The sequence below is a fragment of the Neovison vison genome, chromosome 13 (genome assembly GCF_020171115.1).
Source record: "Neovison vison isolate M4711 chromosome 13, ASM_NN_V1, whole genome shotgun sequence".
Lineage (NCBI taxonomy): Eukaryota > Metazoa > Chordata > Mammalia > Carnivora > Mustelidae > Neogale > Neogale vison.
The window spans coordinates 8,388,545-8,412,841 of NC_058103.1; positions in this window are offsets into that span (position 1 = coordinate 8,388,545).

Sequence of the window (24,297 nt, forward strand, 5' to 3'; positions counted from 1 at the left end):
TGGAGTCTTTCCCAGGCCCAAGGCGATCCGGGTCCCTTCGCCCGCCTGGGCTTCCGGGAAGTGTGGTTTACAGCTTGTGAGTCAGTCCTAATCAGATACTGTACCCTCCAATGCTGTTGGAATCGATATAAGTCTTGCCAGTGTTCGCAGCTGCTTGATTTGTTAAGTAAGTGTGTTTGCAAAGGGCGGATGTAAAAGAAGCCCTATAGTCCCGTGGACTAAGGGTCTCCTCTGCCTACTTGCGCTCGCGTTTTCCCACCTTCTGCTCCAGCACCCTGGAAGGTTCGTCGCCCCCCCCCCCTACCCCACCATCTCCCAAGCTTGGGTCAGTGCACCAGGGCCTGGATCTGGAAGAGAACAGCCCGCGCAATGCAAACCCTAGCTCTTTCACTTTGTAGCTTTGTGACCTAAGGCAAGTTACTTAACCCCTGTAAATCTTGCTTTCCTGTTTGTCAGGATTAAATCAGATGATCTATAGACAGTATTTTGCACATTGTAGGTGCTCAATAAATAGTAGATAGTATTAATATTATTCTGCCCAGCCACTGTCAGACATCTAAAACCTGTCTTTCAAAGCCTACTTCAATGTCTACCTAACCTTCTGTATCATCTCATCTATAATTATCTTAGGCCATGGTTTCCTTTATATTTACAATAAATTGTCTAAACCTCCATCAACCATGTGGCTGTAAGCTCACTGCGGACTGGAACAATGTTCTAGCTCAAAATCACCAAAGCCATAGGCAGAAGGATATTGGTGAGGAGGTTTGTTGAGGAGGATGGGTATTCCCCTGGATCCTTGTTGGCAAGGCACCTCCAGTTGGCTGGGTGCCTCAGCAGAAGGTCACTGATCCCCGGCCCTCCCCTCCAGCTTACAATGACAGCTCCCTCCCTCTGTGCCTCAGATCTGCAGACAAGCACCACAACTATTCTGAGCCACAAGTTACTGTCCCACCCCTGTGGTTGCCACACCCACACTTTTGTTAATAGTCTCCTTGCAAATTAACCCTCCTCGGATCATCTTATCTCAAACGTGTCATCTGCTTTCTGTTGAGACCCCAAAGGAAACACATGTACAAGGTGAGCACTCAAATATTTGTCACCAAAGAGGTCTCAAGATCACACATCTCATGAGTGTGGAATTCCCCAGCAAGACAATATGTTCAGAATCTATTGAGAAAATTACACTCTACACACTCACATGCACACACACGCACATGCACTCCTCTACTAAGACTTGGAAGAGGATTTATCTGTCACACTGTGACCATGTTCCCCTAACTTCAACATACACACACAGAAGGACTGTCCCTGCTTCCATGCTGGGTTCACAACTGGCTGGCCTTAAAGCACAGTTAGGCCAGCAGCAGTGCCTGGAGTGTCCCAAGGTGAGAATGGAATATACTTATTCTGGAGCTTGTAGTTACGTCACCCGAAGTTGGATGGCTTACTGTTAAATGCTACTCTAGTGCAGCTATGTTCCAGGGCAGTTGCTAACACCTCCAACACCACCCACACATGCTGAGATGTCCTTCCGGTACAGAGCGTGGCAAGGGAGCAGTCCAAGATGCCGTCATGGAGACAGTGTGTCTGAAATGCTGTAGATGGGGATACACCCCTGGGACATCACTGAACTCTGAGGAGTTGGTAGCTTGGTAACAAGATCAGGGCTGCGCAGAAAGTTGACCCATGAGAACTTGCTATGGCTGGGTTTTAGAACTTCAGAATTGAACTAGAGAGGACAGATTCATGAATATAACCCTCCCATCTATGCAAAAATCATCTACAGTCCAAACAGATGCTTACTGAGCTCTTACTCTGAGCCAGGGTATGAGCTAACCTCTGGGGACTCTAGGGATTCTGTTTTAACTAATGTTTAAGGAGCCTCTATCACCTGTTAGACACTGTGCTTTTTCACATCCATTATTTCAGTTCTTAAAGGGGGAAAAATATCTCCAATACTTTAAATTATTCCAGGTCCCCTGAATCTACTAAGTATTGTTTTCACTGCCTCCTTATGCACAGCCCCAGTATGTATTAGGAAACTTCTTAGACAGAAATATTTTCAATGCAGGAATAGAGATTTGTACAAAAAGCTGTCATAGTCAGTTAATAGAATTCCTGGCTCACAGATCATCATAGATAAAGCAGGGTGACCTGTAAGTGGGCTCAGCTTAATGAATAAAAATTTTCCAGCGTCCTAGCAAAGGGAGACCAGCCAAAAATCTAGGCATGGGATCTTTATTGATTTGCCATATAGCCATGCCCCAGATTGCCCCCCTTTTTTTTGAATTTCCAGGATACCTGCCAGCTCTTGTAACCCTGGTACAAAGGCACAGAAAGGTAACAGTAGAGCAGGGCACTTTGACGATGAGAGAGAATGTTGGTATTAGCTAGACCATGGTAGAAAAGGTCTGCAAAGTTCAAACAAATATAGTCACCAAGAGGAAACATTGCCCTGGCAGGCTGCCCAGCAGTCGCTGGTTCTGCTCATGAGTCAGTTCATGAGTCCTGGTCCTTGTTGCTTTCATCTGTAGGATGGGAATAATCATCCTGGGCCAACCAGTTCTCTGCCTTCCCCAGTACTTTGAGAGGACTTTGATCTACTTAGAACAAAGCTGCTGGGGCATCATTAGTTAATATAGGCAACCTAACAACAACCCCAGGGAATATTACCTCCTGAGAGGAGGGGAAAGGGAGAAGAGGGAAGGGTAGAATGTGTATGAGGGTCTTCTGCGTCCCCTGCCCCTGGTTTCAATGTCTGCATTCATCCCAGGTTCCCAGAGCCATTATTGCCATTTTAGCAAGGACTTTTGAGCGTCTACCATGTGCCAGGCACAAGTTTCCTTAAAAAATTTATAATCCAGTGGGAAAGCCAGACATGTCTACAAATTCTAGGAGCCATGAATCTTTATGAGCATGCATTATGTGTGGGAAAACTACCCCCGATAACCCTGAGAGGTGCATAATATGATCCCCAGTGTTCAGGTGAGGAGACAAAGCCCCAGAAAAATGAACTGATTTGTTCAAGGTCACTGCTGCTGACCAATAGAGCGGTCTGACTCCATATTCATCCTGATAGCAGTTACAGCTGCTGATACTGGAAAGGGTAATGATGTAAGGACTAACTACTGGTGGCACGCAGACTCTGCAGGGAGAACACAGAAAGAAGGGCACGTTGTTCTGCCAAGCTCCATAAACAAGATGACAGACACTGACTTAGTTACTCTACTGAACTAATCTGGTGAGTACCACAGTAGAAACAGGTCCTTTGGATTTAATGACACAATAATTGATGATTATAGATTATTCCAAGGTCAGAAGTGGACAAGGGGGCGTTTAAAGGCCTGGGAAATTGCTTCCTCCTCCTCCTTGTCTTTATCCTGATGATGATGACTATGGAGGTAATGGGGATGATGACCACTTCCATTCATGGTTTTAAGCATTTTCCAGGAATTGTGTTAATACTTTCCCAACCAAATTTCAAGAAATCTTCACAATAGCCCTTAGAGGTTAGTATTACCCGTCCCTCCCCCACTGCAGAGATAAGGAAACTAAAGCTCAGAGAAGGTAAGCAACTGGCTCACGCTCACAGACCTCGTGAGTGATCCAGTGGACTTTAAGCCAAGGTTTCAACCAACTCAGAAGACTGAATGTTTAACCACCTCCCTGCAGCGCACCAACCGTTTATTATTTCATGTGCTTCTATCTCCTCAGCCAGTTTTCAAGACACCATAATTATTTGTCTTCCCCAAGTTCTGAGAGATTAATGGTACAGGAAATTTTAATGTGTGCACCTCCAAGAACGACTGTGCTGCTTCTCAGTGTCCTGGATCACCAGCTCTCAGTGGAGGACGCTGGTAGATGCGTTACTGTCTGCCTACTCAGGAGGAGTGACAAATAGGGTCACTGACATTCAGCAGACACATCTACCATCATCTGCTGCCCCTTCCTACTACAGAGGCTGCAAAGCTCAAACCTGCATTGCCCAGCCCCCTAAGTGTTTAGGCCTCGAAATGTGTAGGACTCCTCAAGAAGGTTTGGAGGTCAAGAGTGAGGCATCAACCCAGTCATGGAGTCTTGGGATTTCATGCCACCACGTTCCAATCCCACGTGTCTTATTTCACAAGTGTCAGAAGGCGGTTGCTCTGGTGGCAGGAGCAGCTTCCTGATCCCTGGATGGCAGCTACAGTTCTGAGTATGTGTAGTAAAGAATTTAACCTTGCCCAAAAGAGCTCTGACCTTCATCCCAGCTTCTGGGAGGTGATCTTGAAGACCTTGAAATGCCACGTTTGATAGGAGTGTCTCTGTTTGCCTGGGAGCCTTGGGTCACCAGATGGTCCAACAATATGATTTAGGGTAGGGTCATGTTGGAAGTACCAACAACACAACTTACAGCAGGTGCCTTGGGTCATGCAATATCAGTCAACCCCCAGAAGGTTTAGAGACCGAGATCAGCCATGTGGGCCATCGATCACACTTTGGGGCTGAGCCCCAATAAGAACTCTGGACATTGAGACTTGGGTGTCTGGTAGGCAAAACTAACAGTATGATCCCATATTGATGCTGGGAAGCCATGCTTTCCTAATCCCATGGGAAGAGGACAACTGATGCTCTACACTTGGAATCCTGGACTCTGCTCATTCCCTTGGCAATTTTAATCTGTATCCTACCCATGAGTATACCATGAATTGGCTAGAACTCACAACTTTATCTAAACTTGCAAGCCCCAATGGCATCCTCCTCATCCTTCCCCTCTTCAACTGGCAAGGCAGTTCTGCAGAGTTCCAGCTAGTTCTGCTAGTCCACCCCTTCCGAAATCTTATAAAGCACTAACCTCTTGTATTAAATCAGTTTGAGCTGGGACACCTGGGTGGCTCAGTTGGCTAAGTGATTGCCTTCGGCTCAGGTCATGATCTTGGAGTCCCAGGATCGAGTCCCATGTTGGGCTCCCTGCTCAGTGGAGAATCTGCTTCTCCCTCTGACCCTTCCCCTTCTGTGCTCTCTCTCTCTCTCAAATAAATAAATAAAATCTTTTTAAAAAACCACTTTGTGCTTAAAATACCTTGAATGGTTGTTGTGTCCTGTGTTAAACTTTAAGACAGGACAGGAGCTGGCCTTGGTAATGGGCCTCTCGTATCAATTCTAATATGAAGGCTTTTCACTATTTAACATCTCTGAAACCAGAATATGTCTCATGATCAATGCCAATTGTAATTGGCAGTGATTTCATCTTTTTCTTTACCAGTTCCATATAAAATAATGGGGCATGTTATGATTGGTGGATTTGAATAAATTCCAGGGTATCCGGTGCTTGCTTCATTAGAACTTCTCTCTAGATCACTCCACTTCCCACATCGCACACTGAATTTGACGCTCTCAAACACTCAGGGGCATGAGCTTTCCTCCTTTCTCCACTCCACACTTTCTGAAAGTGAAGACAAATGTCCTTAGAGAAACAGGGTGGTAAGATGATAGTAGCATGGGTGTTGTGATTGAGACAGAGCGGAGTCTGGAACCTCCTTCCGCCATTTAATTGCTGTGTGACCTTGTAGATATTATTATTGAGCCTCTTTCTTCTCCTGGAACTGCTTGTAGTTGTCAGGATTGAATGAGACAGTGCCTGCCAAATTCATGTCTCCTTGGCCACTCGTTAAAAGTTGTTTTCCTTCTCCTGTTCATCCCTCTCTTACTTCTCTCCTTCTAAACCTCAGGAGGTCCACCTCCAGGAACCCCTGCCAGAGGCTGTCATCTCTGATTGCCGGTGACTAGCCACAGACTCAAGTCCAATACACATATATGTTCATATCAGCTGCCAGGTTGCAAACTAGGAAAGGAAGGAGTGCTCTTCCAAAACAAAAGCAAATTGTTGCTTTTCTTTTCAACCATCCAACTCTTATTATGTTTTGATTTCAGGGCTGCTCCAAGATTCCAGAACAAAAGACACTATTTGTGAGTATTGTTATGAGACTCAAAGGGGCCCTGAGCAAAACAAAATCATTTTATCACAAAAGAACTGGAGAGACTTGTTTCCCAATGTAGTCATTGCCCGGAAAATGCATTTTTTCCCATTTTCCACACATCATCACCATCACCGCCACCTTGCTTTAACTAAACCCAGAGCCTGTCAATTAATCTATAGGCAAATATTTTTCAATAATATTAAGTGAAAGATGGGGTCCCTCGGAGGCTCAATCAATTGAGAAACCAGCTCTTGATTTCGGTTCAGGTCATGATCTCGGGGTCCTGATCAAGCCCTGCATTGGGTTCTGTGCTCAGTGGGGAGCCTGCTTGAGATTCTCTCTCTCCTTCTCCCTCTGCTCCTCCCCCACTTGCACACACGCACACACGCATGTGCTCACTCACTCTCTCTAAAATAAAATAGATAAATCCTTAAAAAAATAACTGAAAGATTTTAGCAGTTACCCTGTGCCAGGCATGGTCCTAAGTACACAATATATACCCATCTCATCTGGTCTTCCCAGGAGCTCTGTGAGGTAAGTACCATTATTAACTCATTTTGCAGGCAAGGAAGTTGAGTCTTGGAGAAAGAAGTTGGGCCACTTGCCCAAAGTCATATAGCTAGTAAGTGATGGAGGCAGATTTGAACTCAGCTGTACAATGTCAATGCTTGTGCTTTTCCTGTATGTCAAAGGGAATGTGGGATCTCATAGTGTAGACTGGCACAGGGCCCCTGACCTTCAGAAATCTGGGATCTGGTCATTGAGGTAAATGTCAAGGTCAGCCGCAGGAGAAATCTGAGTGAGCCAGGGCTCTTTGAGAAAACCGAGTACAGTGGGCTGGATGTCGTTAATATGAATTCCTTTACTCCTCTTCCCTCCCCCCATTAATCTCTCTGTACCCTCTGCCTCAGGGGCAGAAAGTCACAAGGAAGAGAGCCAGAGAACGGAGACAGCAATTCTCAGCTTTTTAATTTTAAAATTTTAACTTTTGAAACTCATGGCCGAAGCAATATAATTCAGAAAAGATTTGTGAGTTTCAAAAGGTTGGGTTCTTTAGTGTCAAAGGTCAAGGTCTCGGAGGTAAGACCAACACTGAGGGTGGAGGAAGCAGAGAAGGAAGAGGGAAGCGAAAGGATGAGGTGCCAAGGTGTCCCTGAGAAGGGTCCTGTGTGTGCCCTGCCCCTTCCCAAGACCCCAGACAGTGAGTGTGTTAGAACCCCACGTGGGACACATCTGATGTGCCTCAAGGTATGGGAGCCCACCTTGTCTCCCAAACCCTGGGCTGCTTGTTGGATCTTGGACACTGCTTCCATGGTGCTCTGGGCTGATTTAGGGGTCCCCCAGAAGTTTATATTTGGAAACCCTGACCCCTGGCATCTCAGAATATGCCTTTATTTATAGATTGGGTCTTTAAGAGGTGATTAAGTTAAAATAAGTTCATATGGGTGGGCCCTGACCCAATATGACTGGTGTCCTCTTTTTCTTATAGATTTTATTTATTTGAGAGAGAGAGAGAGAGCAAGAGCATAAACAAGCTGGAGAAACAGCAGAGGGAGGGAGACGTAAACTCCAGGCTTAGCATGGAGCCCAGCGTAGGGTTCAATCCCAGGACCCTGGGATCATGACCTGAGCCAAAGGCAGACGCTTCACCCACTGAGCCACCCAGGCACCACGACTGGTGTTGTAAGAAGAGGAGGTTAGGACACAGACAAGCACGGACGGACAACCACATGAGGCCACAGGGAGAAGGGGCCACCTACAAGCCAAGGAGGCCGGCGTCAGAAGAAAGCAGTCTTGTCATCACTTTAATCTTGGGCCTGCAGTGCAAATACATCTCTTCTGTTGAAGCCAGTCTGCAGTGTTTTGCTCCAGCAGCTGAAGCCAATGAATACACACTGTAACCAAGCCCTCAAGCTGCAGAGCTGGGCTGCCAATCCCGCAGCACCAGGGTACTTCTCCTGCCCGTTCCTGAGGTTCCAGGACCCGGCTCTGGGCTTAGCGCTCTGTCTCTACTGGGCACCAGCAGGTGCAGCAACCCCGCTGACCACCAACCCAAGCGCCTGTGCTTCCTTTCCTGTTGCTCTGTTTAGAGGGAAACTTCTATGAGGCCGAAGGTGTGAACGGAGGGAGAGATGACGGCCCAAGTGTGCTTTCAGATGTAAGCTAGACAAATAGGATTTCGGGAAAATAGCAGAAGGGCCCAGGAATGGAAACGCGTCGTATGTCTATTAAGGGAAACTTTGAGAGGGTGTTGACCTCTTGAATCCTTACTCTCCACCCTGAAAGGCAGGTGTGATTATCATAACCTGGCACATGAGGCACGACCTGTTGACTGTGGCTGTAGCTAGTTAGTGACCGAATGGGGCTTTATACTCAGGACGGTCTGACTCCAGAACTATGGTAACTTCACACCGCCCACTGAAACGAGGTAAGTAGACTTTTTTCTTCTCTTTTTCTGGCTGATGCCTTGAGAGAGATGAAGAATCAGCAGGTTGATAGATTATACTCACTTCAAGCAAACAAGCCAATCGTTTTGTGCCAGCAGGTGTGGCTTGATTGCAGACCATTAGTGACCATTAATAAAAGAAGCTCGGGCTGCAATCCACCAGTATGTTTGAATTTCCCCGGATTTGCATTTCACACCAGGGAGCTGAGCTCAGCCAGTATTTTCATAAGCTAACACCTGCAACAGAAGCATAAGGCATGACTTAACTGTGGTAACATTTATCTCTGGGAATGAAAATACAAGCCAAAGGATAATTTGTGAATGTGATCATTCTTCCCCCCAACTGTCATTGGTCTTAGGTGAACGCAGTGATAAGGACTCAGGTGTTTTAAAAATTTGTCAAGCAGCTTTAAGAGGACTCAGGACATTTGGCGTCCATTTGTAGCATACCTTTGATGCAACTGCCTGCTTAACATTACACACGCATTGTTGAACAAAGTTTACTGAGCTCCTACTATGTCCTAGGCACAGTGTTGGTTCTCAGGATGGGGAGGAACAAAATGAGATTGCTGTCCCCAAGAAGCCATGCTCTGCTGGGGCAGATGGACACAAAGTGACTGTTACAGGACAATGATGGCTGCATTAGGAAAGGAGGTTGCTATTCCTTCCCTCAAATTCCCATGAGGACAATTCCATCCCACATCCCAGGAAAAGCAGCAATAGGAAGGAATTTCAGCCCTCTCCCCAACTGACTCCTCGCAAATAAGAAGGGACTCATCGGATGGGTAGACTCAGAAGTCGCTGAGCACGAAGATAGGGCTCGGGGCCTTTCTCTCTGATCTGACTGCTCCTGCCACCAAGGAGGGAGAAGGTTCAGGTCCTAGCTGGCCTTGCCTTCTTGACTCAGGGCTGGAAGCACGAACCTCTCTGTTGAGGCTAACAGGTGTGGGCTAGAGACCACCCCCCACCCCTTGGCATCTGGCTGTCTGCAGCTCAGCGAGCTCAAGCTAAGGTTTAGATTGGGGACCAAAGTCTCAAGGAAGCTCACAAGTCCCCAGGTGAAACCGCATTCTCCAGGGAAGCTTTACCAATTGTAAAGGTGGCACCCTGCTCTTCATCTGTTTGATCCTAAGTCTATATTTTAATTTATTTCAGAAGAAAAGAAATGGGGCATTAGTTCACTAGATTCCTGAACTCCAGTAGTTGTGACCAGGGGTAAGCAGGAGGAGCTGAAGGAGAATAAAAATGAATGAATGAATGAATGAATAGCAATATCTAACCAAGCAGGGAGAGTAGGACAGTAGCCATCCCTGGGTCCTTGAATGAAGTCTTGAAGGAGGTATAGATATGAATCAAGCAGACAGTGTTGGGAAGGGCAATTCCTAGCAGGGGGAAGGACATATGCAAAGGCATGGGAGTATGAGGCTTGGTGCTTTTGAGAAACAGTAAAAAAGCTACTCTTGTCTTATGATGCTCCATGGACTACACCTTCCTTACCTGTGGCCCTCTCTCTACATCTATGTCTTTGCTCCTTCATCTCCTGTTTGACCCTCTCTCTGACCCCTCTCTGATGCCCTCTGCCTCCTTCATGCCACCAAAAGCATCCTTGTGATGGTCGCAATGACCCCATGTTACTAATCATGGTGACCATTGCTCAGGTCACTGGGCCTCCTCACAGCAGTGCCCCCATACCTGCCATCTCCTCTTCTTGAGGCATTTTCTCCTCTTGGTGTCTAGAATACACTTCGGCCCTGGTTTCGGTTTCCTTTTCTGAAAACTTCTTTTCTGTGCCTTTTGCTAGCATTTCTTTGGCTCCAATTTCTGAGTTTTCAAGGAGATTCTGTTCAAATCCACACCGATTTCAGAGGGTAGAGATAAAAACTTGGAGGTCACCAGCACATAGTTGGCTCATTAGAAATGAGGATGGGTTATTTGTGAGGACAGGGGAACTAACCTAAGGAGCGAGTATAGACTGAAGGAAGTCAGACAGTTCTGCTGGTAATGGGGAGGAGCTTGTTGCATACTAACCTCCCGCGGGATGGCAGCCAAAAGTAGGCAGAAACTGAAGGGGATGTGATCCTGGAAAGAAAAGGAAGATCCGTGTTTATTTTCTGACCTTTCCGCTGAGGACATTACCCGGTCTATACAGCACGAGGTGGCTAGAACTCCAAAGGAAAGTTGCAATCTCACGAGCCCGAGGAGTCAGAGGATGGAATCTGGACGCTGGAGTAATTGGAAATGGGGAAGGACGGCAGAATAGAGCCACAGGGGCAGCCTGAAGACTCCCATACAAAGACCCCTGAAATCTTTGGCTGATTGATGAATTCCACCTGCAGGAGCAAGACTCCAAGAAGCCCAAGGTGGGGGGCACAATTGGCAGGCGGGAAGAACAGGCAGAGATCTCAGCTGCTGCCCACCACAGGGGAGACTGAGTCAGGGGTTCCAGTCTTACCAAGCTGGCGGCATGTGATCAACATGTCAGACTGTCCCCCCACTGAAATTCACAAAAGACCGTGACTTGAGAAGAAAGGCGAGGCTCAAGGACTGGAGAGCTAAGAAACAGAGACCCCACCGTGTCATTAGCTTGTCCAGGCAGGGCTAGGATTCAAACCCAGGGGCCCCGGCTCCAGAACCCAAGCCCTCAACCTCAACCACGCACTCAGCCCTCAACCCAAGCAGCCCACGTCCTTCCTCTAAAGCACTCGTCACCAAATTCAACACCCGATGACATCGCTAAGCGTCCCTCGCACTGAACCAAAGCTCCCTACAAGCAGAGGGCTGGCCAGGCGCCTGACACATTGTCCAACACGTACCTGTGGAACACATAAATGACTCACCAAAGCCTGCATGTGTATAATGCATTAATATATTTGTTATTAGTGAAGACATATGATTAAAAATGCCTTCCTGCCATGTAATTTCACACACCCCCTTATGATCCTGGAGTGAATTAAATCACCAATAAACACTCTGGTTTGTAGCTGGGCTTATTTGTACATATCTGCTACCAATTATTTTTAAGCACAATCAGGAATTTCTAAGCGTAATAGGAATGACTCAGTATTTTGATTAATCAGCTCAGTAGGGAAAATTTCCATGGGTAATCAGACTGAACATAAAGATAGGGCATGCTGAGACTGAGTGGGGGGGAGACAGACAGAGATAAGTTTTTTTTTTTTTTTTTTTTTTTTTTGGTAGTCAGAAAGGCAGTTTGAGTCAATGCTACAGAACTTCTGAAGTTCCTGTTTTATCATAAACAGGTTGTGGCTGCCACGTGCATGACCGCAAACTTGGTGACCTAAGAGACATTTATTCTCACACGGTTCTGAAGGCCGAAAGTCCCAAATCAAAGTGTGCGCAGGGTTGTGCTCCCGTCTGGAGGCTCCAGGGGAGAATCCTTCCTCGTCTCTAGCAGCCCCCAGTGCCCCAGGCATTTCCTGGCCTGCTGCTGCATAGACCCCATGTCTGCATCTGTCTTCATGGCCACCTTCTCTCGGTGTCTACAAAATCGACCTCTCCTTCCTCTTTTAAGGACACCAGTCATCAGACCTAGGGCCACCCTAAATCCAGGACGATCTCATCTTGAAATCTTTACCTTGGTTACACCTGCAAAAAGACCCTATGCCCAAACAAGGTGACAATCCCAGGAGGGGGTTGGGACTTGGACATATATGTGGGGCGAACACTGTTGAACCCACTACAACAGCCATGGCCAATGTTGCTGCCATCAGTCCCTTTAATGGAATCAAGACAGGAGCCTGCTCTGACAATTGCCCACTGACCACCCCCCCCCCAGGTGCTTTGGGCATGTTCTGCTGCAACGCATCCTCCCCAAATTGGAGGGGCTCATGTACCTCCACTCTGCAAGGTCTCCACTCTCCAAAGAAGGAAACAGAGGCCAAATAGGTTAAATCAGCTGCTCAAGGTCACACACATGCTGAAGTCAAGGTTGACCTTAGGTATGTCCTCTCCAAAGCCAGCGAGATCCCATGCCATACTGCCTGAAACACTCCTATTATTAGAGAGTCACCCAACTCTTTTTTCAAGATTTTATTTATTTGAGAGAGAGAGAGAGACAGCATGAGCAGTGGGGAGGGGCACAGGGAGAAGGAGAAGCAGACCCCCCCGCTGAGCAGGGAGCCCGAAACGCGGGATATAATTGCAGGACCCTGAGATCATGATCTGAGCTGAAGGCAGACCTTAACCGACTGAGCCATCCAGGCATCCTGAGAGTCGCCATATTCTTTAAACCGCTTTGCTAAAATGCAGACACTTCCTGACAGAGGTTACACAAGCCTTTGTAGAACCCCAGATTGTAGAGATGCATATTTCACCTTTTTAAGAACACAAGAGATCCCAGGGTGTGTATGTGGGGAGAGAGGTATTATGGAGGAGGGTAAATTTGCAAATTGAGAGACCGATGCATAAAGAGGTTAAGTGCCTTGAGCAAAAATACGCAGCAATTCAGCAGCCTAACCGGAAACCACAGCCAGGAGTCCTGATTCTGCACAAGAAAACCTGGAAACATCATCCAGTTTGGCATATCCTGTGTTGGCTGTGCCAAAGGTTTGCTGTTGGTGGAAGGAAGTGGTAATAGCGAGGTCCTCGCCAGACTCGGCCAAAAGGCTCCCTTGGGCTGACCCTTCCCAGAAGGCCTCCCTCCCTGCATAGTTCAGAGAGGAGAAGCAAAGAGCCAGGAACTGAGGGTTAGAGACCTGAGTCTTAGGGATAGGCCTGCTACAAAAAAAACAAGTGACCTTGAGCAGGTCACGTCTTCCCTCAGTCTCCTCAAGCTGAAACAAAAATGTTGAATTTAATCATCTCAAAATTGCCTTGTTGTTCATCAGCTTCTAGAATGTGTGCAAGCCTCAGGGCCAAATAGACCTGGTTCAGTTCCCCAGCAGGTGTCCGGTGTTGGGTCTGTCAACTTTTCACCCTTCCACTGAGGGCAGCCCCTCTCTCTTCCAAGGGGGAGCTGCTCTCTGTAACTTTGACTTTACGGTGGGGAGGGACTGACCCCATTCCTGCTTCTGCCCCCGAGTGGGCCTGTGACCTGGGTCTGAGCTCTCGGGGCAGTTTGCACCCTGAACACGGGGAGCGGTTCAGGGACAGGAGTGGTTCTATCAGAGCCAGTGAGATCCAGTCCCAGGGTTTTTATTGAAAATACTGAGAGAAAGAAGTTCTCCTTCTGCTGGTGTTGCTCACGTGAGAATGTGAGCCTGAAGCGAAGGGAGGGCAGCACAAGGTTGTGTGTCTGAGGAGCTGAGATGTCAAGAGAGGGAGGGAAACCAAGTCCTGGGACGCCTGTTGGAGCATCTGACACACCTCTGCCTGAACCCACAACACCTCCGAGATTCGTGGTTACAAGAGCTGCTTAGTCCCCACGTGGTGTCTGAAGCCACTTTAAGTTGTCATTGCAACTAAGTGTCCTGATTGATACAAAAGCCTTCATTTTAAGGATGAGGAATGGAAGCTGGGAGTGGAAAGTGGCTTTTCCTTGTAATCTGACAGCAGGAAGCACCTCAGGACCCATCAAGTCCAATTCCACTCTTTACAGATAAAGAAAATGGTATCCGGAATGAGACATGTCTTGTTATGTGTATACAACACACACGCACACACACGTGCACGCACACGCGCGCACACACACACACACACACTCTGCTGTGTGAGCCGTCTTATTACAATGCTGAGAAACTCTGTTTATCATCAAACATTTCATACATCCTATTACACGTGAGAGAATTATTATCTAGCCCGGTGCCGTGAAATGCTTTTTCCCATAATGGAATTTTACTCTGGAAGTGTATTTTGGTATTAAAAGGCTCCACTTGATAATGTCGATGGTTCAATCTGTGATCTAAAAGGCACTTAAACGCTTTGAACAAGAGGCATAAAGAGCTTTTATTGCAAATGCCTTGCTGGATCCACCAATTTTGCCATTGATCCTTTTCCCCAGAAGACCGCTCTGGAAGCAGCCCATGCGGTAGCAAATCCCATGGCGGGGCTGGACCTGCAGCTAGGGAGTGAGACACACTTCCCGTGCGCCCGTTTGCAGATATTGAAGCCATTCTGGCGGGACCGTAATGAGCTTCTTCAAGCACGGTGCTCAAGCTAAAAACACCCAGCCATGCGGAATGCCCAGAGTCCCAGTTCTCAGTCCCCTTCACTTCCAGTGTGTTCCCCGGGTCACTTCATCTACAAAGTAAGTTTAGCAGGACCAGCTCCCAGTGTCCCCGTGAGCGGTCAGTTGAGTACAGGTGCTAAGAAGCCTGGTACAGATAGGTGCTCTGTGAATGTGGGGTCCCTGTCCTGCTGGGTGTGATTCTTCAATAACGGAGGCTTTCTTCAATATCTAACCCTAACCCTAACCCTAGTCCCCCCAGGAGCCATGGTGTAGTGGAAAGAACCCCACACTTGGAGCCCAGAGACCACCAATCTCTCAGCTTTACCCTGGGCAGGTCATTCCCTTCTCTAAGCCCCCGCTTCCTTGTTGTAAAGGGACAGTTGAGTATGTCACAGAATCGTGATGGTCACTCGTGCTGTGCATGGGCCAATATGGCCCCTTGCACCCATGATTCCATGAGAGCCTCCAGCTCACTCACCTGCCATGGAAAAGAGGAATATGATTAGCACTTCTCGGCCACTGACCGAGCTTTGCTAATAGCTGAGCACGAGGGACGTTTGGCTCACTCCCTGGTTGTCAGGGGCTAAAGGCAGGGGTGTCCCCGAGAGGAGCTGTGGTCAGAGAGCAGCGAGAAGTCGGAGCAACTGAACAACGTTCCCCGGAGAATGTAGTACGGACCAGTGGCCCTTCCAGGGTTCCAGGGTGAAATAAGTTTGGGAAGCATGGCATGCTATACTTTCTGTGAGATCTCCAATTAGCTTTTATAGTCAAAGGGAAAAAATTCATTTTGTTTAATATGGGCTTCCCAAACTCCACCACGGAACCTCTGTCACCGATCCACAGCACTCATGGAGGGCAGAGCACACTTGGGGAGCAAGGCTCCAAGATTTCAGGAGCAGAAATGGAATTTTCCTGCTATTTCTTAGTTGTGCTATCCCCGCCAATACTTCATTCAGGTATTTCGCTATGAAGCCATTCCTTGGGCCACACCACCCGTCCATTCCCAAAGCATTCTTTCACATGTGTATTCCATATTTACAGAGCATTCTCGGCTTCCCATGTGTCTCCGAGGCAAAGAGAACACCCTCCAAACTCAGCTCCTGGCTCCAAGGAACTCATTGTCTAAAAGGGAAGACAGACACCTGAACAGATAATTATATGCAGAGTGGCAAGTCCCATAGGATAAATGTGCACCTTGTGGGGTGGGATAGGGCGCAGGGCGGATGTCAGGAAAGTGTTGTTTGAATGAGTTGCTGCCCAAAGAAACAGTCAGAGGAGGCAGGAATACTGCAAAGACAGCATGTGCAAAGGCCCAGGAGGAAGATAAAGGGATTTCTGGAATGACAAGTAATAAAATTAGGATGGAGAATAGAGGAGGAGGGGAAAGGAGTACAAAAGTAAGGAGGGGCCAGACCATGAAGAATTTTCTTAGCATGTGTGCCAGGGAGCGTGGGAATCCTTCAGAGGAAGTAAAGAGCTGCATATTTATGAGTGTGTGTGCTCATGTGTGTGTGTGTGTGTGTGCGTGTGTGTGTGCGTGTGTGTGTGTGCGTGTGTGTGTCTGTGTGTGTGTGTGTGAAGGGGCAGGGGAACAACATCATTAGATCTGTGATTAAGAACAATAGTTCTGGGGCACCTGGGTGGCTCAGTGGGTTAAGACTCTGCCTTCGGCTCAGGTCATGATCTCAGGGTCCTGGGATCGAGCCCCGCATCGGTGTCTCTGCTCGGCAGGGAGCCTGCTTCCTCCTCTCTCTCTCTGCCTACCTCTCTGCCTACTTGTGATCCCTGTCTGTCAAATAAATAAAATCTTAAAAAAAAGAAAAAAGAACGATAGCTCTGAAACCCCATGGAGAAGGGCTTGGAAAGACAACTAAAGCATTGGACAATGGCTAATAGGTAGGGGGTGCTTGAGGGGTTAAAGATGGCTGCAGATCCACTGTCGATCCTCTCACTGAGAGGTGGGGGCATTTACATTCCTGAACCAGGATTGTCCTTAGTGACTGGTCGGCCAATAGAACATGGAAGAAGGGACAGCATGTGAATTCTAAGTCTAGGCCTTATAAGCCCTTGGTGTTTCCACTCAGCCTGCTTGGAATACTCACTCTGGAGGGAGACCAGCTGTCCAATTCCCCTAGGACGGCCATGCTGGAAGGAAGCCCAAGCTAGCCACGTGGGGAGCTGTGTGTTGAGAGCATGATGGCCGGCCTCCCCAGCTGCTCTAGTCACCCCAGCCCAGTCATCAGACATGTGAGGACAGATGCCATCTTGGATAATCCAGCCCAAGTAAATACAAAGTGAAGAACCAAAGGAACCCAGCCAGCGGGGAGGACCAAGGCCAAGCACCACAGCCCCAGTCAAGCTGCTCAGCGATCTCCAGTTGCTTAAGTCTTCTGGGCTGAGGCCGAGCCACCGTGGAGCAGAAACCAGCTGTCCTGCATGCCTCTCTGCCCCAATTTCTAACCCACAAAATTGTGCATCTAATTAAATGGCTATTGTCTTATGCCATTAAGTTTTGGGGTGGTTTGTTACACAGCAAGAGCTAAATAGAGCACTGGACAAGCTCAAAGCATCAGATCTAGTAAAATAATATACACACACACACATATGTATACATATATGTGTACATATACATATACATGTACATATATATACATGTATATATATCCTGTGTATATATACATGTATATATATGTACATATATATATCCTGAAACAAATAGGAAGTAGTGCACACATGTGCACACACACGTGCACACATATGTACTCACACTTCTCAGACACAGCTCCTATGTCATAGTTCCTTCTTGCTCTGACCTCCACTCCGGCATGAGTCTCTCTGTGGCCACAATTCTGAAGGTGTAGGGACGGTGGCCAATTGGACAAGGAACACAATGTAAATATGGAAAGTGTTATTAGTAGGTGGATCTCGCTGATAAGAATTTAGTGCAATTCCAGGAGCCCAGCAAGAACAGCATGTCAGTCGGGGCGGTGAGATCATCTCTGCAGCACTTTCTTATGTTCCTGGGTCAAATCCAAGACCTCAGTGCAAAGCCAGCAAAAACCTCCCTTCAAGGAAGGTATTTGGGGGAATTTCAAGCCATTCATCTCCTCCCAAGGCTCAAAGTCAGCCTAGCATAGCCAAAGGCAAAGCTCAGCTTCACCTTGGCTTTCTGTACTGGAAATGCAGGGGCTGAGAGAGGCCTTGGGACTGGGGGCAGGGGGGTGGGGAACCTCTGCAGGAGGGAGAAGCACAGTCCCAGAGGACCTTGCAGAGAACATCCTCCCTACCAGGCCAAACCCAGAGAGGCCCTGGCCCTGCTCTGTGATCAAGAGAGCTGAATTCAGGTTCTGGTTCTGAACCTAAGGGTCTCTGTAACATGACAGCTGTTTACCTGTCTCGGGAATATTGTGGGAACACAGCAGAGAGGCAAGGTTGCAAACGCTCTGTACAGGACAAGGAGCCTTGAGATCAGCTTCCTTAAGGGTTGTTCAGGCTGGAATGCATCTTCCCAAAATTCATGTTAAAGTCCCAACTCCCAGGGGGCGCCTGGGTAGCTCAGTGGGTTAAAGCCTCTGCCTTCGGCTCAGGTCATGATCCCAGCGTCCTGGGATCGAGCGCATCGGGCTCTCTGCTCTGCGGAGAGTCTGCTTCCTCCTCTCTCTGCCTGCCTCCCTGTCTGCTTGTGATCTCTCTCTCTCTGTCAAATAAATAAATAAATCTTAAAAAAAAAAAAATTCCCAACTCCCAGTACCTAGAAAGATGGCCTTTTTTGGAAACAGGGTCATTGTAGAGGTGATTTGTTACACTAAGATCAGGTTATACTGGAGCGCAGTGGGCCCCTAAGCCAATGTGACTGGTATCCTTGCAGAAAAGCAGAAGTATGGGGGCGCCTGGGTGGCTCAGTCAGTTAAACATCTGACTCCTGGTCTCAGCTCAGGTCTTGATCTCAGGATCATGAGTTCAAGTTCACACTGCACTGAGTGTGGAGCCTACTTACTGAAGAAGGAGGAGGAGGAGGAGAAGAAGGGGGAAAATAAGAAAGCAAGCAGAAATATGCACACATAGTCACCACACAGAGAATGCTACATAAAGAGTGGAGTTAATCTGCCACAAGCCAAGGATCTACAGGAAGCTGGGACAGAGGCCCAGAACACATCCTTCTCTAGAGCCTTCAGAGGAAGCATGACCCTGTAGACACCTTGCCCTCAGAGCCCCAGCCTCAGAAGCGTGAAAGTGAGTTTCTATTGTTGTACACCACCGAGTGGGTGGTACTTTGTTATGGCAGCCAGAGGAAACGCATACAATGGGCCATTCATTTGATAAACTTGTGTTCCCCGTTTCTTCTACACATCAGGTCTCATACACAGAGACAACCGAGACACACCCCTTCCTCTGCACTCAAGGGCCTTCCAAAGAGAAAACCTCATCCCAAGGCCACACACTAAGTTCAAAACCAGTTCAGGTGCAAAAGTGGCCATGAAGAGGCACCTCCCCCAGCCCAGGGGGTCGGGGCAGGCTCCGCGAGGAAGTGACATAGCAGATTTGAGGAACCCGTCAGGCTGTGAGGGACAGGTTCCCCACTTGAAAAGGCCCACTGTTATGTTTCCCCTGGAGGATTCTGGCACTTCACTCATGCTCTTCCATCTCAAGATAAAACCTCAAGTGGCAAGATGTATCCAAGACAAGAATCCTTTTTCTACACAGGGATTCCTGTTAGCAGAGGGAACAACTGGAAGCTTGGAGAAGGTCAGCAAGGACTCCTAGTGATTTCACGATTCCATATGAACTCCCTGGGGCAGGGAAGGTTTGTAGCACATGGATTCTAAGCCCAACAGCGTTCAGATCAGAACCTGGCACCTGGTAGGTTCCCTGAAGGTGTTTCCTGAACAGAAATGAGAGCAGAATTGAACTCCAGGCCAGCCCATTCCCGGGGTCACCAGGCTCCACGGGGCCTAGGAGTGTCTGCACAGCTCACGAAGACCACCTGCTCCTTCCTGCCAGCTGTGGACCTATTCATCACGTCCACGCATCCGTGGCCAATGCGATGGACGAGAGTAGGAGGGAGATGGTGCATCATGCAAAATGGCGGGCAGCTGGACCTGATGCATTATACTCACTGATAAACCCAGTGAGTACATTTTCCAAGGGTTTCCAACTAAAGAGATGAGGAAAAGAGATAATGAAAGAGACAGATGGACTCCAAGAGAGCCCGAGACAGAAATGAAGACCCAGAGAAAGAGAGAGACAGAGAATGAGAGAGAGAGAGAGAGAGAGAGATGGAGAGGGAATTTGAATGGTCTTTTTCCCTGGTTCTAGTCCCTTCCTGAGGCTGTACAAGTTTCCGGACGGAGACAGGAGCTAAGGAGTCCCTTTGTCGCTGCCTCCAATCCCATTGGCTCTTCCAAGGAAGAATACTGAGTGTGTCTACCGCCAGGTGCCTCGGTGGGTTATTTCCCAACGACACAATGAAAAACAAGAGAAATCTTGGCAAACTTTAAAGAAAATACAGTTAATTGCCACTGACAGTCTCCCTTTAGTTACAGAAGCAAGCCCTGGCTTTAATCACATGCATTATTGTAATCAGCCTGCCAATCACATGTTGAAATATTTCATTTTTGACATAATTACAGTAGAATACCCACAACCCATCAATAACATGGATCAGGCAAGATTGATATTGTGTTTCCAAGTGGGACCTGACAAAGCCATCATGGCTTTTGTTCGCAGGAAGAAAGGTAGGACGGATAGCATCTCCCTCTCCCGCGACGACCGGGCTTAGCAAGACTGTCTCGCACGTCACTCACGAGAGGCTGGAAAACCCCACTCGTCGGAACTGTAATTGGGAATTTTCAATTATTCAAGCCTCATCTAGGTTATTCTTATTGAGTAACAAATTCAAAATGAATGCTCTAACCTGGGGCCTTTGTGCGTAGACATTATTGTGAAATGGAGGCCTATTATGAATTGATCTTTTATGTTAATTTACCTCATTTTCCTTATTAGTTCCTCGCTGTATGTCAGTTTATTCACGTATAATACTCTCAAAAGTAAAACCCGCACCAGAGAAATTGTAAAATTGGGACTTCGACTTTTCCAAGTGGGTTGGCCATGACCCCCACACACATACACACCTCTGCGTGTTCACGTCAAGATAGAGCCTTGCCTTTGGCCCCAGACAGATCTTCAAAGTGTTCAAAGAGTGGCTTTGTTTTTTCATAGAGTCCTGTTCTTTCAGGAAAACCCCCTTTATCCACCTACTTGAAGAGCTGAAGTTGACAGGGAGAGAAGGAAGCTCAGATCTGAGGAGAACGTCCTTACTCAAAGCTTTCTTTAGAAGCATCCTTATTAAGGACATAACATTGGGTGTATTTCTTCAACAGAAGGGACCATAAAACAACTCAAAAGCCAGTCCCCGGGGGTCCAGGACAGAGAGTCAGACGGGTCAGCCATGTGTCTTCCAGGAGACCATACCTCAAATAGCTTTTCACGGCACCGAACGCCCACCCCAGGAAGCAGCATCAGCCATCCCAGAGCACCTGCAGGCCTCTCTGGTACTGACACTTTAATCTCAGACTTCTGGCCTCCAGAACCGGGAAGACGTCATTTCTGTGGCTTAAGCTGCCAGCGTGCAGTGCTTTGGTATTGTGGTTCTACCAGATGGATACACCCAAAAGGCAGGTCACTGAATGGACCAGAATCTTCATTCCCCACTCCTGGTTAGTCAAGGCCCACCTGCTTTGAAGCTGGAGGATGTTGTCTTGTACCATTTAATGTAGGCACCTGAGTGTGCCTTCTGGGACCTCCCCTCCCAAGCTGTGAGCATTTTAATAGCACCTTGGGGTCTAGGTGTCTTATGTAATGTGACCTTGGAAGAAGAAAGAAGAAAGAGAAGGTGGGAGGGAAGGAAAAGGAGAGGGAGAGGAGGAGAAAGGGAAGTGGGGAGGAAGGGAGGAAGGAAGAAGTTAGCTTTGTAGGTCAGATGTCACACATAGTATGCTTGGGCTCTCTGCTCAGGGTCTCTCATGGCTGAAATGAAGGTGTTGGCCTGCTGCCTTCTCCTTTGGAGCTCAGGTCCTCTTCCAAGCTATTTCTGTTATTGGCAGAATTCAGTTCCTTATGGTTCTTAGTCCAAGACCCATATTTCCTTATTGTCTTGAACTGGGAGGTCACATCAGCTCATTGCGGCTGCTCTCTGGTCCTTGCCAGGGGTCCCCTCCATTCTCAAATCAGCTACAGCAAATTAAATCCCTCTTGTGCCTCAGATCTGTCTTCTGCCACTGGCCTGAGAAAACTCTGTTTTTAAAAGCTCACGTAACTAGGTTAGATCCACCCTGGTAACCTCCCTCTGTCATGGAAGGGGACACAGTTGTAGGAATGATAGCTCACCATATTGGCGGGTTTCAATCGCAGGCCAGAAGGCGCATATAGGAAAAGGGTGATTAGCGGTCATTCTCAGACGTCTGTCTACCTCGTAGGAGACTATCCACATGTGTATAAATGCCCAGGAAAGGCTCTGCGGGGATACACATCAAATCAACAGCAGTTCTTGTCTTGTGTGGAAGGAAAATATCCATTCTAGTGATGCCAGGGCTATATGTTTAAATATACACACTGCGGTTAAGGGGTGAAAGTTAATAGATATGAACGAGACACAGAGCTTCCAAATGCTAGGAAAAGAAAAAGGAATGGAACAAAGAAAACCCAATCTTTTCAGTAAAAGTCTGGAAAGGGCGGAAAGGAGCATGGTAACTCAAAAACATAAAATCATGTCTGCGGAAAAAGAAATGTAAATGCATTAAATTCTTACGTTAAAAGTCAGAAGCTCAGAATGAGTTGTTTCGATGCAAATACCTATCATGTTCAAGAGGTACAATTTAAAAATGGCACACAAAGACTGAAATAAAGACATAAGACCAGCAGCGAGTCAAAAATGAAGGCCATTGTGGTAATAATGTTAATAGAAGACTACATTGAATACAAGCCAAATCAATATTTCATATTAATAAAAAGTATAATTTACAAGAAAATGTTAATAGTGACTACTTTTTTTTTGCACCTGACAACAGTATTTTAAAAGACGGATGCAGAGCAGGAAATTTACTCCTATAAAATCATACTGCAAGTCTTTACCATACTTTTCTCAAAAATGAAGGGATCAAATGAAGAAAGAAATGTGTAGAAGATTCAAATAGCACAATTAACAAGCTTCATATAATAGAAGCATAGAAATTTGAACCAGCAGGCAGAGAACCCATGTTCTTTTCAAGGAATTCTATAAAATGTGATCATATAGTAAGCCATATAAAAAGTCTTTAAAAAAAAAAAAAGGTGAACACAAACACATTTCTGACCACAAATCAATACCGTTAGAAATTAACAGCAACTGTGAAGATAGCTAAATAGAGTCAAACTGCCGCAAAATGTTAAAATGTCATTTTCAGTAATTCCTGAATAAAAGAGAAAAGCAAACCAAAATTAAAAACTGTTAAGAAATGAGCAATAATGAGAGCACAACATATAAAAACCCATGGATTGCAGCCAAATTAATACTCAGAGGAAAACCTATAGTCCTAAATCTTCTATCTGAAAATCCTTCTATCAGGAAGATTGAAAATAAATGAGCTAAACATTTAACTCAGGAGACTGAAGAGCTGGGAGAAACAAGAAAATAAACCAAAAAAAAAATGGTAGAAGGAAGAAATTAATAAACACAAAAGCAGAAATTAAATAGAAAACCAGAAAATAGGCAGTCAGTAAAAACAAACACTTGTACTTTGAGAGGCAGATGGAATAGAAATACTTTCGGCAAGTATGTTTCATCAGAGATTCACTGAAGATTCTGGAACATAGGCAATGACCAGGTATTGTTCTAGGCACTGGAAAAGAAATTGAGCAGAGCGAAGAGCCCCTCCCTTTGTAGAGATGATGCTCTAGTGGAAGTGGGGAGACAATAAATTAATAAGCAAGTCAATCTAAAATGTCTGATGAGGATGAATGTTCTAGAGAGGAAAAAGGCATGGAAGAAAGATACAGAACCTTAGGCTGGGTCGGTTCACAATTACAAAGAGGATGGTAGGGCCTCACTGAGAAGGCACATTTGGGAAAAGACCAGGGGGAAGGAGGGAACAAAGCCTTGAAGATATCTAGGGAAAAGTATTCCTGGCAGAGGGAAGACCAAGTGCAAATACCCTCAAGGAGGCATATACCTGGTATGTTCGCAAAGGAGGCAAGAAAGATACTGATGGGGAGTGGTGGGGCGAGAAAAAATATACAACAAAGAGGCAAAGAGGAGGTTTATTTTGTTTTTGTTTTTTTGTTTTTAAATAGAAGCTTCTGAAAATGTAGCTTATATTAATTAGATGTGGGTCAGTGGTTGTAGCAAAAAACAGAGGCTTTATCACTAAGGTCTCACCTTGGGCTCCTTCTATTGATCCACATCTCAGCTCCCTGTCAGCTCTCAGTGGCCCTTCCAAGCAGCACATTGGGGGAAGAAGGGAAACACTCCCACATTTAAAGGCACGTGCCAGGAACTGCGCACAAACCTCACTTCCTTTACAAACTGGATTCTGAAATCTCCGCCAACCTGAACTTTGGAACTTGGTCACATCCAGCCATTAAGAGAAGCTAGGAAAAGTTGTCTCATTCCAGGCATTTATACCCAGCTAAAAATTGAAAAATGAGAGAACACATACTGTGGACAACCAGCAGTGTGGGCCACAGGAGCCAAAGATCTTTCTCTAAAAAACAGACAAACAAACAAA